We start from the raw sequence: 16,688 nt of genomic DNA on the forward strand, positions 1-16,688 counted from the left end.
AGTACCATGCTAAGCTGCCTCCCATTTTTTTTTCCTTTGGTCTGTTTGAATACAAAAGCTCATAAAGGCAAGTTCAATTTAGAGCATCTTATTGATTGCATTCAAAAATTGTCCTTAGCATGGTGGCTCTTGTGGGCAATGTCTTCTTGAGCTCAGGCTGAGATCTGGTTAATTTAGGGGATCAGCCTTGCTTATAGGTCTAGTCCCTTTAAATTCTCTTCAAGCTCCAAGCCCACTGTGTTTTGAAATCTAAAAAGCTCTTTCTGCTCATTCTGCTTGACTCTGGAGTACATGTTTTCTTAAATCCACATTTTAAAGGCATTTTAAGAGGGAGAAGCCTAATTACTTCCTTTTTTCCTTCCAAATTCCTGTTCTTGGAGCCATGATTAGATAATAGAGCACCTCTCTACCTTGCAAATCTATATGACCTCATCATATCCTGAAATAGAGAGAAACCAAAAGGCCCACAACTTCTGCTTCTTTGGCCTTTCGACTTGACAAGGAGGCAAAGCTTGAAATCCCCTGCTCCTTAATGGAGGAGAGAAAAGAAAAAAGGGGGAGAAAAAAGAGAACCAGGAAACGTTAAAGAGCAGAGAAAAAAATTTTGCAAATAAAATAAAAATAGGTTTGGGATTTAGGAAATTGTGCTTTATTTCATCCTTTTCAAAGGAGAAAAGAGAGAGGTCGTACATGGCTATTCTCTGATGAAACCCTTCTTATCACTTCATTCCCCTCACCACCTAGCTCACTCTGACAGCCATCTGTGAGATTCATTGTCAAGATCAGATTCCCAAGAACATATGGTACACTTGGCTCCCTACCTCAACATTTTTAGGATTTTCTCCTTTCTTTCTTTTTGTTTCTTGTCAGTGCAGACTTACTAGCATTTTAGTGCAGTTTCTGTGTCAGACCACTTGTTTTTCTTTTCTTTTGAAACAAAGGCTGTCATAAAATCATGCAGGAGGGTGCCAGGTAGATGACAGGAATTCATTCCTGTTTTGCTTGAATAAATTGTCCACCCCTGTTAGCGTGTTTACCAATTTGCTCTGTTCTGAAGGAGTCATTTCTAAATTGACTCTAAAGAGGACAAGAGGCACAGAGAAATCATTTCAGAGGGTGGAATGCGTTCAGAGAGAAGAGAAGCAAAGGTCAGGGCTTTGTGCTCCTGCTGTGTTTTTAAAAGAGGGACATCAGACTTGTTTAGGAATTTCTGATTCAGGCATTGAAATGACTGGCCTAGAAGTTTGATCAGGCTCCTGCTTCCCTCACTCTTTCAGGAGCTTTTCTTCTTTGGGAGCCCCAACAAATGTCAGTTCATACAGAAACTAGCAGACTGGTGGAAAAGGGCCGTCATCCTTTGCTTTTCCCTGTATCCATGTTCACTGTAATATGACTTTGCAACTCTCCCATCAAGGGGTAGAGTCAGAGTCAGTTTCCCTTACCTTTGAATCTGGGCTGCCCTGTGACTTGCTTTAACAAATAGAACACAGCAGAAGTGAGGTGTGACATTTCTAAGCTTAGCACAAGAGCTCATCCATGGCTGTTCTTTCTTTGATCCCTGTCCAGATTCGCTGTGAATAAGACCAGAGTAGCCTGTTGGAGGATGAACAACCACATGGAACCAAGGTAGGATGTTTCAGCAGAGACCATCCCAAACCAGCCAGCCCCTGGCTGTCTCGGCAGCTAAGCACACATGCATGATGAGCGCAGGAAAAATCAGAGGAACCATCCAACTGAACCCAGTCTAAATTGTTAACCTAAGGAATCATGAGCTAAATAAATGGCTGTTGTTTTAAGTCACTAAGTAAATTTAATCCAATTTTATGGTTTTTTGTTCACTTTTGTTGCCCATAACCCTTTGAGAGTCTCAATGAATATTTATGTATACAGAAAACCTAGCATTGTTGGTATCACTTCTTCTACTCATGGCAGAGCGATCATTGCTCCTGGAGACTATCGTAAGTCTGTCTTTGATGTCACATTTGGGCTTCCTTCTTTGTAGTGAGAGATACAAGATGCAATATTTTTGTCCTTTACTTTGGATGGGATGTCCCAGACCCCTAAAATTTTACTGATATAGCAAGTCCTGAATCTTCATAGGGTTTGTCTCTCACCCCCTGGAGCACATGTGTCTTACTAAGGCCTCCAGTGTACTAGGTACTTCTTGTCCATCTGGCCAGACTAGAATTATGCTATAGATGTGATGTTCTGTGGGATGTCCAGATGTCCAGCTCTCTTCAGACTGCATTACGACAGAGGGCAGAAGAGCTAACATAGACCTTGGGCAAAACGGTAAAGGCATATTTTTGTTCTTTCAATTTGAATGCAAACCGTTTCTGATTTTCTTTTCTGATAGAGTTAGAGAAGAACACCTTCACTTCATCAAATCCATGGGTACATAGCATGTACCTGAGACCTATTAATCTCCCCAACAAAGACACCACGTCTGGTGTAACAGCAGCACCTGGGGCTCCTACTTAGTTGAGTTTGAGTAGTCTGCTGTCATCCTCCAGGATCTATCTGGTTCCTTCAGGGGCGAGACTGATGAATTAAGAGGAGACAGGAAGGGGACCACTACCCCTGTATCCTTTAGATCATTGAGGGTGAAAATAATTTCTACTCTCCTCCCCCGGTATGTGATATATATTTTTTGATTTAATATTATATTTGGGCAGGGTGGGAGGTGGCAGTTTCAGAAGTTTCCACTTGGCTTTCCCCACTATGATCATTCTTATCCCATAGGTCAAGAACTCAATGTAGGTTGGTTGCTCTGACTACCAATATGTCTACCCCAATTGTACTTTTGAAGATGAGGTAAATCATTGCCAGGTGGGTCTGTAGAACTGGTGGATGCCCACTCGGTTGCATGTTGGTCAGATGCCATTATTCCTGGGCCCCATATACTCGCATTTTCACAGAAGAGCCATGATAATGCTTCAGTTCTCCAGCTATCAGTGTAAGCTGAGACCTCGTGTGCAATATTCCTAGACATATTTGAGTGTTTCTCTTGCCCAGTGTACAGTTACCTGAGTAAATGGCTGAGGTCCCTTTGGGTCAAGACTGGGGGCATCATTACCATGTTCATTTGCCGTATGTTACAGGGTCTGTCCTTGGGGCTCCATCTCCTCTTTTTTTTTTTTTTAACATCTTTATTGGAATATAATTGCTTTACAACGGTGTGTTAGTTTCTGCTTTACAACAAAATGAATCAGTTATATATATACACGTTCCCATATTTCTTCCCTCTTGCATCTCCCTCCCTCCCACCCGCCCTATGGCACCCCTCCAGGTGGTCACAAAGCACCGAGCTGATCTCCCTGTGCTATGCGGCTGCTTCCCACTAGCTATCTACCTTAAGTTTGGTAGTGCATATATGTCCATGCCTCTCTCTCGCTCCTCTTTAATCAATGAGTTATTGTCTGAAAACTGGCTCAGGGCTGGAAACTATGAAAAGGACCATGACCCTTAATGGGAGCAACTCCCTTTAGTCTCCTTGTCATGCAGCCTTGGTTCTTTTACAGGCACAAGGTGAGCAGTGCCCTTGCCAGCTGCTCATCTATTTTGCCCTAGGGATGCCTTGCTAGTCATTACAATACCTGCATCCACCTGGCTTTTGATGGTTAAACATGGTTATGCTCTGCTTCCTAGTCTCTCCTGTTTGGGGTCTTATCATCCCCATTGGTCTGGTGAGACTATTTCTCTAGCAGCCTCTCCTATCATCAACCCTGGCCTAAAGAAGAGGAGCTGCTCTGAACTTCCCAAGTGCTGCTAGTGACCCATCACCCACTCATCCTGTTGTTTTGTAAGTGGCCTATCATCTAGGCTTTCCCATTGAACATGGGTTTTCTGGTGGGTTTCCTGGTCTTCCATGATCTGTCCTCTCCAGCCTGCTCACCCAGAGGAGCTGTTTGATCTCAGGAATTCTGGCATTTGAACTCAGTAAGTTGGTCATTACTCTTTCCATGCTTTGAGGTGCCATCCCAGTAGCTAGTTTGCACAGTCTCCTGGGGTCCTTGCTAAAGAAGGTTAAACTCTAAGCAAGGCCAGTCTGCTCTGCCAAGGTCAGGGTCCTGGTTGAGAAGGAGTGAGACCTTTACATCTGGATGCAGGACAGTGACTAGGAAGAGGAAAAGGAAGCATCCAGGGTGCAGTTTAAGGAGGTATTCACTCTTAGGTCCATGAAAGTGCAGGGAGTGAGTGGTTTCTGAAATTTTGCACCTTTTTGATCTCTTGAAAGTCTTGAATCTCCAGATTCCCCTGCACCCCCTGAGTCTACAGAAGTAGCCTATCCCTCCTATGAAGAGCTAGCACTTCCCTTATGCTTGGAGGCAGTGCAGAGACTTTGCCCCTGCAAGATAACCTGAGCCCCCTCCCCTCCTGATCCCTAGGTCTATAAATAGGTTTCATCCTGGCACACCCCAGCTGAGGATGTGCTAAACCAGATAATTGAGGAAAATAGCTGCAAGACTTAGGCAGCATGGACCAGCAAGACCCGTGGAATATACATGGGTCTGGTTCTGAGGGTTCTGGGTTTTGGAGCTTGGAATATAAGGTTGGATAAGGGAGAGTTTAAAGATTTGGGAGTACTCTCCCAAGATCAAACTCCCTGGCAAGGATTCCAGGATAGTGTGCAAACTTGCTAAGAAGGACATCTGGGCAGTGCATCACTGTTCTACCGCCTCCTGTGCCAGATCTCTCCCGAAAATTGATTGGCAAATGGACTGGGATGAGGATCTATGGAACAAGGAATCTGCTTCCTAGAATTTGGAGAATGAAAAGTCTATAATTAAGACTTTAAACCTGATATTGTTACCCCATTCCTGGTGCTTGCTCTACTCATATTAATGACTTGTTTACTGGCCCTACAAACAGATGCTATCCTTACAGTGTTGTCTGTATTTACTTTCTCATTTCTTGACTCTTCCATATTATTCCACTGAGCTCTGCCATTGCCCTTATTCAGGTCCTCTTTCTGTTCAACAACCCAGTGGACACTCTTCATTCCCTACTGAAATGAAAACCCTATTTTCGTAACAACTGTCATCGGAATTCCTCATAGGAAGGAATTTGTCTTTGCTTGGTATAGTTGGCAGAATTATGCCCTCCCCCTGCCACAGATATCCACACCCTAATCCCAGAGCCTGTGACTATGTCATATTACATGGCAAAAGGGCATGAAGGTCACGGTTGGAATTAAGGTTACTCACCAGCTGACCATGAGCTGGGGAGATAATCCTGGATTATCTGAGTGGGTCCGATATGATCACATGGGAAGAAGGAGGTCAGAGTCAAAGAGAGTGATTGGGAGATGCTGTACTGCTGTCTTTGGAAATGGAAGAAGGGGCCACAAGCCAAGGATTGCAGGCAGTCACTGGAGCTGGAGAAGGCAAGGAAACAGATTCTCTCCTAGAGCCTCCAGAATGAAGGCAGCCCTGCTGACAACACGACTTTAGCCCGGTGAGACCCATTTTAGACTTCTGGCTTCCAGAATTATAAGATAGTAAATTTGTGTTGTTTTCAGTCACTGAGTTTGTGGTAACCTGTTATAGCAGCCATAGGGAACTACGACTTTGAGACACAGCTTGGGGCAGAGGGTGAGGAAGAATGGTGAATGTGTGTAGGCCAGAAGAAGAAGCCTTCGTCTGGGGAGAAGGAGAGAGGAGCAAAGGCGAAGAGGACGGCACTAGCCAGATGAAAGGCTGGACCCACTGACTAGTTCAGTCTTGGTCTTCATTGCCATCCTGATGATATCCATCTCTGGTGACCACTCTCTCTTTCTACTCACTCCTTTTCTCCTTGGCTTCGTGTCATGCCACACCTGCAGGAGGAGGCATCATGTCAGAACTTGGCCAAGTTCATCATTCCCTGGTAAATCCAGGGGTCTTCTTGGACCTTCCCTAGTCTAACTAGAATGACCCAGCTCTGTGTGCCCAAAGACCCCTCTGCCACTGCATTTGTATTGGATTTCCTCCTGTCTCTGACTTCCACACCCCGCTATGGGCTCCCTGAGATGGGTCTTCATCATTTAGGCTTCCGGCTCTTACCACAGTGCCTGCACAAGGCAGATGCTGAGGAATGCTTCGTCAAATGAATAAACTGATGAAGGGATGGATGGGTGGAATCTGAATTCAACCATAAAAAGGGCTGATAAATGATTTGGGTCCAGGAATTAAGGCTGATAGGTGGGCCGTTGGCGTTCACAGGTGCCATGATCAGGGCCCATTATGAGGGAGCCTTTTCTGAAACCAGCATCTGTCCCCATAGGCTTGTCCCTATGGTTCAAGGTGTCAACTTGAAGCACAGCTTCCAACCGAGTGAGGGGACTTCTGCTGGCAACTCTAAACCTTCTGTGGTGCAGAGATGGGGCTGGAGTGGGAAACTGTGCTGTATATAGGAGAGGGACAAGAAATCCAGTGTGGTTGCTGGTCACCTTTTACCAAAAACCAACTTCTCTTTGGAAGCTGAGGCAACTTATTTGAGCTATGTTAGAGGTTGAATTGAGTACCCTAAAATTCATATGTTAAGTCCTAACCTTTAGGACCTCAGAATGTGACATTGTTTGGAGATTGAGTCTTTACAGAGGTCATCAATGTTAAAGTGACATCATTTGGGTGGGCCCTAATCCAGTATGACTGGTGTCCTGATTAAAAGGGGAAATTTGGACATAGTAACAGACAGTGACAGAGGGAAGATACATAGCTATGAAGACATAGGAGACGATGACCATCTACAAGCCAACAGGAGAAGCCTGAAGCAGATCCTTCTCTCCAGGCCCTCAGAAGGACCCCACCTTCTGACCCCTTGAATTTAGACTTCCCGCCTACCGAACTGTGAGACAATACATTTTTGTTGTTTTAACCACTCAGGCTTTGTGGTACCTTGTTGTGGCAGCTGTAGCAAACTAATATAAGCCAGATAGCCAAACATATGTATTCACTTCCAGAAGCTTGTGCTCATTCATAGAAATGCTGAGGGTCTCAATCACAAATCCTAAATGAGAAAGTGGGTCCTCTTGTCCCCTTTCTGTTTATGATTGAGGTTAAGAATCAAAGATCCCACCATTGTTGGTTGTGCTTATAGCACCAGGGCCAAGAGGAAACCATGAAAATACAGCAGCCCCACCAGGGTGGGAGGTGGAAGGTCAGGGAAGAGTGGCCTATTACAGTGTCGACTTTCTGAGAAGAGGAACTAAATGTTCATAATCTTATTTTCTCCAAAGACAGGTAATGATTATAGGGCCCCAACTTCTGGAAAATAAGATGCTCCTGTGAATGATTACAAAGATAAACAAAGTTAAAGAACAGGTTATAAATGGGGCCAATGCTTGGACCATGACTCTGATACAGGTTGTATCTCTAACTAGATTCCCCCAGCTCTGCCCTCCCCCATTTGTATGACTTCCTCATATTCCCAGCATCGCTCAGCCTCAACAGCTCTGAAAGGCAGAACCTAGGAAAGGAAATGAAGAGGTTTTCTTCTCTTTGTTTCTGAAACATTTTGGAAAGACATCTTAATGAAAGGAAGTTTACAAAATGCATTCTTACACGTGATGATGTTCCCCTCCCTTCTGTGAAATGATTTCATTTACTTAATGGAGCCTTTTTTTTTTTTTAATGCCTGATGCTGACCTGACCTAGGGAGCTTGACCTGACGGTGGCTTACAGTGCTGCCATCTCACTCTGACCCTTATTTAGGGAGCGTCATTCTGTTCAAAGTGTCGAAAGGGAAGTTCATTTCCATTCATGAAAACTTCCAATTCATCTCCTTTGGTAAATGCACTGGGATGAATAACACTGTCTTAAAGAAGGCTATAGATGGGTAATTGTGCTGGGAAAAACCAAATTGTAAATGCGAGATGTTAGGAAGCTAGATGTGTCTTCACAGAAGGTGTCTTATGTCTCCTGGGCACAGTTATGGGGACCATGGGATGGGGCAGAAGGAAAGATGAGAGGGAGACAAAGTGTACGCAGTTGGGAAAGAGAGGCAGCTCTGGTCGATTTGTAAGGGACAAAGATCATAGGCCGGGTGCCCCCGGGTTCTAGACAGGATAAATCACTGCAGAGCAATGTCGTTAAGAGAAGTCAAGTTACAACAAATAGTAATGGTGGCCTGAAGGGAAGGGAGCAAGCAGCCAGTGCCAGGAGCCATAGCTCATGTTTCCAAAGCACTGGTTTAAACTCACTTGTGCATGATGATGTGAAGAGATCTGATAGAAGGGGAGTTTCCACTCCTAGCCCCTAAGAACAGGGAAGCCAGTTTATCTTTACATGTTTAGAATGATAAAGTACATATTTCTGAGTGATGTGACGTTTGGGAAGGGACAAGAAGTGAGGGTGGACACAGATTTTCTGCCTCACCCACCAGATGGGTGGCTCCATACAGGAGTCAGTCTGTGCTTACAGGTTATAAGACAAGCTATTGTCAGTGAGGTCAACTGGAATTCTCCCTGACAGACAGGAAGGGCTAACAACTCGTGGAAAGTGTTCAACTGGAACTCTAGAGGTCAACCTGTTTCTCTGGATTGTTTATCCATTCACCATAGTGTCTTGGAAAAGTCACCGAACCTCTCTGTGTTTCACTTTACTTATTCACAGTAAATGAAAAAATAATATTCACTCCACTTATCTCCCAGCATAAATATGAATATAAAACCTTGAAATAGTCTAAGGTGATTTTAAAACATTGTTTTAGAGTTACAGAGGGAAGGAAGAAAGGAAGGAGGAAAAGAGGGAGCTAGGGGAGGAAAAGAAAGGAAAGAAGGAAGGGGGAAGGGTGTTTTAGCCCATTCAGGCTGCTATAACAAAAATGCTTTAAACTGAGGGGTTTATAAACAACAAAGATTTATTTGTCATAGTTCTGGAGGCTGGGAAGTCTAAAATTAAGGTGCCAACAGACTCAGTGTCTGGTGAGGCCCATTTCCTAGACTGCTGTCTTTTCTCTGCAGCCACACATGGTGGAAAGGGCAGGGATCTCCCTGGGGTTCTTTTATAAGGGCACTAATCCCATTCATGAGGGCTCCACCCTCATGACCCAATAACCTCCCAAAGTCTCCACCTCCTAATACCATCATTTTGGGGGTTAGGATTTCAACATATGAATTTGGGGGAGCATAAACATTCAGATAATAGCAAAGGGGAAGAAAAGAAGGAAGGAAAGGGAGGAAAGGAGGGAAAAATGAAGGAGGGAAGGGAAGGAGGAAAGGAAGAAAGAAGAGAAGGAAGGTGGGGAGGGAGAGAGGGAGGAAGGAAGGAAAATAGTCACTTGAATCTCATCTTTGCTCTGTGTTGAGATTTCTGAATTAATTCAGTGAAAGTTGGGTGCTCTGGGGGAGTACAAATAGAAGCTCTCAAAAATCTGTTTCTTGAATACTTAAGTTACAAAAATGTTGAGAAGCACAGTCACCAAATTTATATCTTGTGTGAAAAACCTGAAATCCCAACCTCTGGAAGCTTAATCGCTTTATGTGTCTTAACCTCCTTTGTTGTTGTAGTTGTTGTTGCTGTTGGCTGCAGCCATCCTTAAACAATCAGGATTCTCTTTAAAGCTTCAGGACTGTGAACATAAATCATACCAATGCTTTCTTAGGTCAGTCTCCCAAGGCAATATATAAAAGCAAAAATAAACAAATGGGACCTAATCAAATGTACAAGCCTTTGTACAGCAAAGGAAACCATAAACAAAACAAAAAGACAGCGTGCAGACTGGGAGAAGATATTTGCAAATGATGTGACTGACAAGGGCTTAATTTCCAAAATATACAAACAGCTCACACAACTCAATAACAAACAAACACACACAAAAAACAAACACCAAACAACCCAATCTAAAAATGGGCAGAAGACTTAAATAGACATTTCTCCAGAGAAGACATACAGATGGCCAAACAGGCACATGAAAAGATGCTCAACATTGCTAGTTATTAGAGAAATGAAAATCAAAACTACAATGAGGTACCACCTCACACCGATCAGAATGGCCATTATTGAAAAGTCTACAAATAGCAGGAGAGGGTGTGAAGAAAAGGGAACCCTTCTACACAGTTGGTGGGAATGTAAATTGGTGCAGCCACTATGGAAAACAGCATGGAGATTCCTACAAAAACTAAGAACAGAGTTGCCGTATGATCCTGCAATCCCACTCCTGAGCATATATCTGGAGAAAACTCTAATTCAAAAAGATACATGCACCCCAGGGTTCATAGCAGCACTATTTGCTATAGCCAAGACATGGAAACAACCTAAATGCCCACTGACAGATGAATGGATAAAGAAGATGTAGTACATATATATAATGACATATTACCCTGCCATAAAAAAGAATGAAATAATGCCATTTGCAGCAACACGGATGGACCTAGAGATTATCATACTAAGTGAAGTAAATCAGAAAAAGAGAAAGACAAACACCATATGATATCATTTATATGTGGAATCTAAAATATGACACAAATGAACTTATCTACGAAACAGACTTATAGACGTAGAGAACAGACATGTGGTTGCCAAGGGGGAGGGGTGTATTGGGAGTTTGGGATTAGCAGGCACAAACTATTATATATGGAATGGATAAACAACCAGGTCCCACTGTAGAGCACAGGGGACTACATGCACTACCCTGTGATAAATGATAATGGAAAAGAATATGAAAACGAATGTTTATATATATTTATATATACATATATGTGTGTGTGTGTGTGTGAATCACTTTGCAGTACAGCAGAAATTAATAGAACATTGTAGATCAACAATACTTGAATAAAATAAATTTTGAAAAACTGCAGAACTGTGCAATATACTTTAACCATGGAGTCCTAACCACAAAACCCATCACAAAGCGTGGCAGAGCAGATAAGCAGTAAGAGGATATCTCTGAAAGACTAAGATGAACATTAAATTAATCAACCAATACTCTGGGGGGAAATGTCCACTAATTTCAAATATTTCATCTCTGGAAAAATCAATTATTATTATGTTTATTGATGTTGTATTTGTCACTATTTTCAGCCATTTCCCCTGATGACATGGGCTAAAATAAGAACATTGTTGTAAAAGAGATTAGACATGTTCGATTCTGTTTCTAGACTTTCCACCTTTCAGCTACCTGGGGTTTGGGAGAGAAATCAACTGCCATAGGGCAAAGGCTGAGCTTGCTTTTCTTTGTTCCTTTCTATGGTGATCCTTTTTGCCTCTATGAGATTTTAAATATTTAGTTAAACACCAGCTAATGCTTTTTACTCACTGGGCAGGATTTTGGAGACATGTGTGTATAAAGTGACCACTCCCTTTTCAGGCCAGTAGGTTTGGGGTTAGGAATTTGTTTCCTTCCCTTCCAAAGATTCTGAGGGCCTCTCCCTCAATCTGGGGTTGAGTTCCTCAATGACAGTCTCACAGAAAGAGGCTTCCTGCTGGTGTGCTTGATCCCCAAATGGCCCTGACTCACCTGTGAGTTAACGCCAGCCTGTGCCCATCATTCCAAACATAAGGATTCATTCCCTAGCGAATGGCTCTTGTCCTTCCTGGAGCACTTGGTGATTTGGAGATCTCATAGCAGTGAGCAAGACAGGTTTGTCGGCAAATTGACAAAATGCCGATCATTCTCCCATTTGGTTGCATATATATTTGCATATACAAATATGCAAAAATACAGTTGTATATATGGCTTATATAGAGCGATAGAAGAATGATTCTAGAATCACAGTCCATGTTCCGTCATGTTCCATTAACTGGGAGAAATTGGTAGTGAAATTATATATATGTATATCTCCTAATATATGCCAGGCATCATGCAAAGAATTCTGGGAAAATACAAAGATGAACTGGATCAAACTCTGTCTTCAATGATCAATGAGAACACAGTCTAGTGAGGACATTATATGGTTAAATTTTAGGTTTATATGTATAGATATGTTAATGTACCCCAAATCAAAATATAATGAGGACAATTTCTAAGTGAAGCCCTCAGATAACAAATGTATTTATAAACCCTATATTAGCTTTGGGTATTTAAAAATAATGTCAGCTTGCTGTAACACATTTCAATAACATGGAAGCTTATAAAGTAAGAATAAAAGCTCCTTCTCTCCTGCAACCTCACTCCCCAGTGGTGTCTAGAGGTTCCCTGTTTGGTATGTGTTCTCCCAAATTTTGTTTGCCTGTAAAACATAAAAATAAGGCATATATATGGCGGATATCTTTGTTTGCCACCATCTCATTCTTTCAAAGGACTTTCAGGACTGCTTAATGTTTCATATCTTGAATGTACTAGAATTTATTTAACATTCTCTTGTTGGTGGACACTTAGGTTATTGCCAGTTTTTTTTAATTTTGTATTACTCTAAATGGATTATGAATAAGCAAGAACTTGTTATAGCGGGAATACTAGCGTTGTAAATGATATCTAAGCAATGTTTTGTAGTTGACCATTGAAGCTTTCAGTAGAGAAGCGATAAGGTCCAGGGTGTATATTAGAAGGAATCAAGGTTGGGGCTGAGTTGGATTGGAGAGTGACTCCAAGCAAGGAAGACCAGTAGACTGTTTATGCAGTCATTTAGAGGAGAGATACTGGAGATTTGAGTTCGGACTATGGTAGTAGTAAAGGAGAGGAATGATTCTGGAATCAGAGTCCAGATTCCATTAAGTGGGAGAGATTGGTGGTGAAGAAGAATATATTAGTTCCTAATTACAGTTAGGTCGAAACTACTGTCAACTCTTGACTTTCTAGTGGTGGAACAACTATGGCTAAGACTCAGAAGACAGCTAGGACATGCTTGTGGTTGGCAGATGTTTACCGAGTATCCGCCCTGGAGATTGGTCAGGTCCTGGGGTGAAGGCAGGAGGTTGAGCCAGGTAGGCCAAATGGAGTTTCGGTCTCTCTTTCCTGCTGACATCAAAGGCAGCTCTTCTGCGTTTTGGGTCCATTCTTCCCCGCTTAGCAGTCAGCCAACAATGAGTTCTCTCACTCAGCTGGAGAGGTAAAGGACCCCTGGTCACTGCTCAGTCTTCACCGTGGTTAATTCAACCTCAAATAATCAAGATTTGACCTTTTTCAGGATGTAAAACTGACAGGAGCTGGTGACTGATTAGATATAGGAAAAAAAGGAGAGTGAAAGATGGTTGTGAGATTTCAAACCCAAATAAATGGGTATATTATGGTGACATTAACTGAGAGAACTTGGAAAAGGGATCAGATTTTTTTTTGGTGGAATCAGTGGGGAAGAAATGGATTTAAATTTTAAAATGCAAGATGGAAAATGTACAATTGGAAAGTGAAATTTTTGCATTGGAACTTTGTAGAGAGTTCTGTCAGAGCCATCATCACATGGGTGATGAACTTTCCCCCGAAAAGCTTTGAAGAAAAAGTTGGTGAAAGTGCCTTGGTGAACAGCAGCATTTGGTTACGGGTAGAAAAAAGAGTGGTCAGGGAGAGTTATCCCCAAAGCCAGAAGAGGCTGCCATTTCAGAAGGAAGGTGTGCTTCACAGCGTTAAATGCTGTGCTGGGATTGACAGGACCATGCTGAGAAGGAGCCATCGGATCTGTTGGCTGAAGATGGGTGCTCTTTGGAGCACAGCTCCAGGGACAGGCCAGAGGGGCAGCTTGCTGTGTGCCTCCCCGATTTTTTCATTCTGGCTATAGAACTAAATCTTGTGATACATGATGATGCCGAGAAAATGCTCATCCTTTTCCACTGAAAGCATTTTCCCTGTGATTGTGCTTGAGTTGGCTTTTGGTTTTATTATTCTGAGGTTGTTTATAGTAATGAAATGCCCAACAACTGGTAGATCACTTAATAAGATAGGGTCAGTATTCTAATATTAAATGGCCAGTGTTACAATATTTTCCTTGTAGCAAAGCAATAACATGTGGATACATGGAAATAGCCAGTTGTTTGTTCAAAGGTACCCTGCAGTACCAGACACATCCCATAACTGGGAACCTGGCAGGGTGGAAAAAGCCATATCCTTCTTTTCTACAAACTGCAGTGTTAGAGAAATAAAAGACTGGATCTTCTGAGTTTCCTCAACCAGAGATGGAAAGTTCAGTCGTCAAGGTGTGGGATTTTTCCAGATGGGTCTGACGAATGATTAGAAGCTGTTGGGGAAGGTACACCTGGCTTGCACTGTAACAAATAAGCAAGATTTCTTATGTTGGCCTCATGAAATGTTGTGTGCACACAAGAGGGAAGGTTAACCCACAGAGGTGCGCTCACCTTTAAGACTGTCAAATATTTGAGTTGATAACAACACTTTGAGCCGATAATAACACTTTGAGCCATAGACGAATGAAGTATGGTATACAACCCTCTAATGAACTGGCAATATTATCCATGTCTGATAACCCTAAAAAATTTAAGGATTCATCTGTTCATCTCATCTAGAACACGCGGGAGCTTTGTTGGATTAGATTTTGAAACCATTTCTGCTGTTTATCAATTAATGGCATTTAAAGGACATATTTTAAAAGGGCAATCAAATTTATAAATAAAAATTTACACTTGGTAGTAAATTTCAGTGAAATTCACTTTCTGGGTTCAAAATGTGTTTTATAGATATTCTGATACTGTGGGATTCTCTAGGAATTTAATCAGAGATTTGTATAGTAGGCTGTTAAAATTGAGAAGAGTGTTAGAAACTATCTAGTAACCCATTCTCTTAGAGGAAATTGAAGCGTTTAGAAAGGGGAGGACTGGCTCAAAATCACATAGCCAGTGGCCAGGCCAAAATTCAGCTTTCTTGACTCTCAGTCCAGAGCTCTTTTCAAAGCACCATGATGTATCATATAGAAACAACTATATATATATATATATATATATATATATATATATATATATATATATATATACACATATATATATATATGTATTTTTTTAAGAGCATATTTTCAGGGCATTCACACATAGAACATTCACAACCATATACAGCGGCTCTAAATAATTTGGACTTGCTAGACAGTATGAAGTGCTTTTTTAAAAATCATTTTTGGGGAAGAAAGAGTATCATATATTCATAGACAGATAAATTACTGTGGTGTCCCTTCCAGATATGCCTTTCTCTATTCAGAAAGTAATACTCACAGGCCCTCTGTAAACCCACATCTCCGCAGCCCCTGTGCCTTCCTCACCTCACGGTGAGGTCATTGCCCTTCCTTCATGTCCAGGACAATCATGTGCCCACCCTCCCTGAAGGCAGATGTCCCACCCCTGTGGGTGGTGTCATGAAGAGTGTCTAGGGTGATACATCACCCTAGATGATGAGTTCCTGTTGGGAACTCATTCCACAATGAAGAAGTGTGATGCATTGATGGGGAGTAAGGAGAGCTGGGATAGGTCTGTGACTCAAGACATCAGGGTCTGCTTGGGAAAGATTCATAACAAGTGTGACTTTTTTCAGTCTAACTTGAAGTTCAAGTTTAACTTGAAGTTCACGTTTAACTTGAATAGTAATTGTAAAAAGTTACTGAAGTAATAAAAGAGAACAAAAGGACTTATGTGACAAGCAATAGATCCTGGTGTGTCCCCCCCACCCCCTCTCCCCATCCTGCCCCTCCCCCTCTCTGAGGGCTTTACCTTTAACTGCTTCTGTTTTGGGTTACTTTTGATGGTCAAGCCCATATCTCTAAATAATACACCATGCCACTTGTTGTTATCCCCCCTTGCCCACCTTTCCTCCCTGTCCAATTAAAGCTATATTACTACCTTTTCCTCTCTTGCTACTACAGAAACTTCCTCTTTAGATGAATGAAAATAAAACTGAATCCCAACCTTATCTCATTTATAAAGGTGACTCCAGATAAATTAGAAACCTAAACGTCAACCTATTCTATAAAAATAATAGAAGAAAACACAGGAGACTATCTGACTTAGGGGTAGGAGAAGACTTCTTAAACCAGACCTCAACATCACAACCAAATGTAAAAACTTAGTAGATTTTATTACATCAAACTTAAGAATCCAGTTCATTGTAGAATCTCATAGAGACATCGTTATTAGTCAGATGGCAGGTTAGAAGAAGATATTTGCGGCGTCTAAAACTGGAAGGCTTATGCAGGATAATCAAGGAATTCCTACATGTTAGCGTGAAAAAGTCAAAGGAACCAAGAATAATGGATATAATAAATCAGTTCAGAGGAGGGGAGAACTGAACAGCTAACAAGTATATGAATAAACATTTCAATTCATTAGGAAGCAGAGAAATGAAAGTTCAAAGAACAGTGAGAGACACAGCCAACTGGCAAGATTGGGCAGTTGAGTGGTGCAGTTGCACATTGGTGCTCCAGTAGCAGACAGTGCAGTGAGACGGAGTTTATCAGGGATCAGCACCTGAGACAGGAGTAGGGAGGATGCAGTATTGGGCAGAAGAAGTTGAGATGTGATGCACGCAGGGCAAAGCCTTGGCCAATCAGCCAGGGCCTCTGGAGCGGAAATTACCCTTCAGTGTTGCTGACATTTGGCTGAAATAGCTGGCCTGGGAAGGTAAGAACTGCAGCCAAGTCTTTATCTATATGTGGCCTTGGTCATATAATCAACCCCAAGAGGCTAGAGACCACATGTTCCACAACGGAGATGGACCCTGTGGGAGCTGACAGCTGGAGGCTGACTGTGGACCACACTCCCTCCATCCTTGAAGAGGGATCTGAGCCGCACAGCTCTGCATCTGTCATAGGCATGGTGTGTGTGTGTGTGTGTGTGTGT

At 42.3% G+C, this 16,688-nt stretch overlaps 1 protein-coding gene across 3 annotated transcripts in view; it reads left to right on the forward strand.

Moving 5' to 3' along the window:
* The window catches only part of SETD4 (SET domain containing 4), a 360,859-nt gene extending 346,101 nt beyond the window's left edge, over positions 1-14,758 (forward strand). For all 3 annotated transcript variants that reach the window (XR_016392952.1, XR_016392953.1, XR_016392955.1), the window contains one exon: positions 1,567-14,758. The gene's annotated coding sequence lies outside the window, so the exon portion shown is untranslated. The remainder of the gene's footprint in view (positions 1-1,566) is intronic.
* The last annotated feature ends 1,930 nt before the right edge of the window (positions 14,759-16,688 follow it).

Source organism: Delphinapterus leucas, chromosome 4 (assembly GCF_059928025.1).
Source record: "Delphinapterus leucas isolate spDelLeu-1000000601 "Yukka" chromosome 4, BTC_Dleu_Yukka2, whole genome shotgun sequence".
Taxonomy (NCBI): Eukaryota; Metazoa; Chordata; class Mammalia; order Artiodactyla; family Monodontidae; genus Delphinapterus; species Delphinapterus leucas.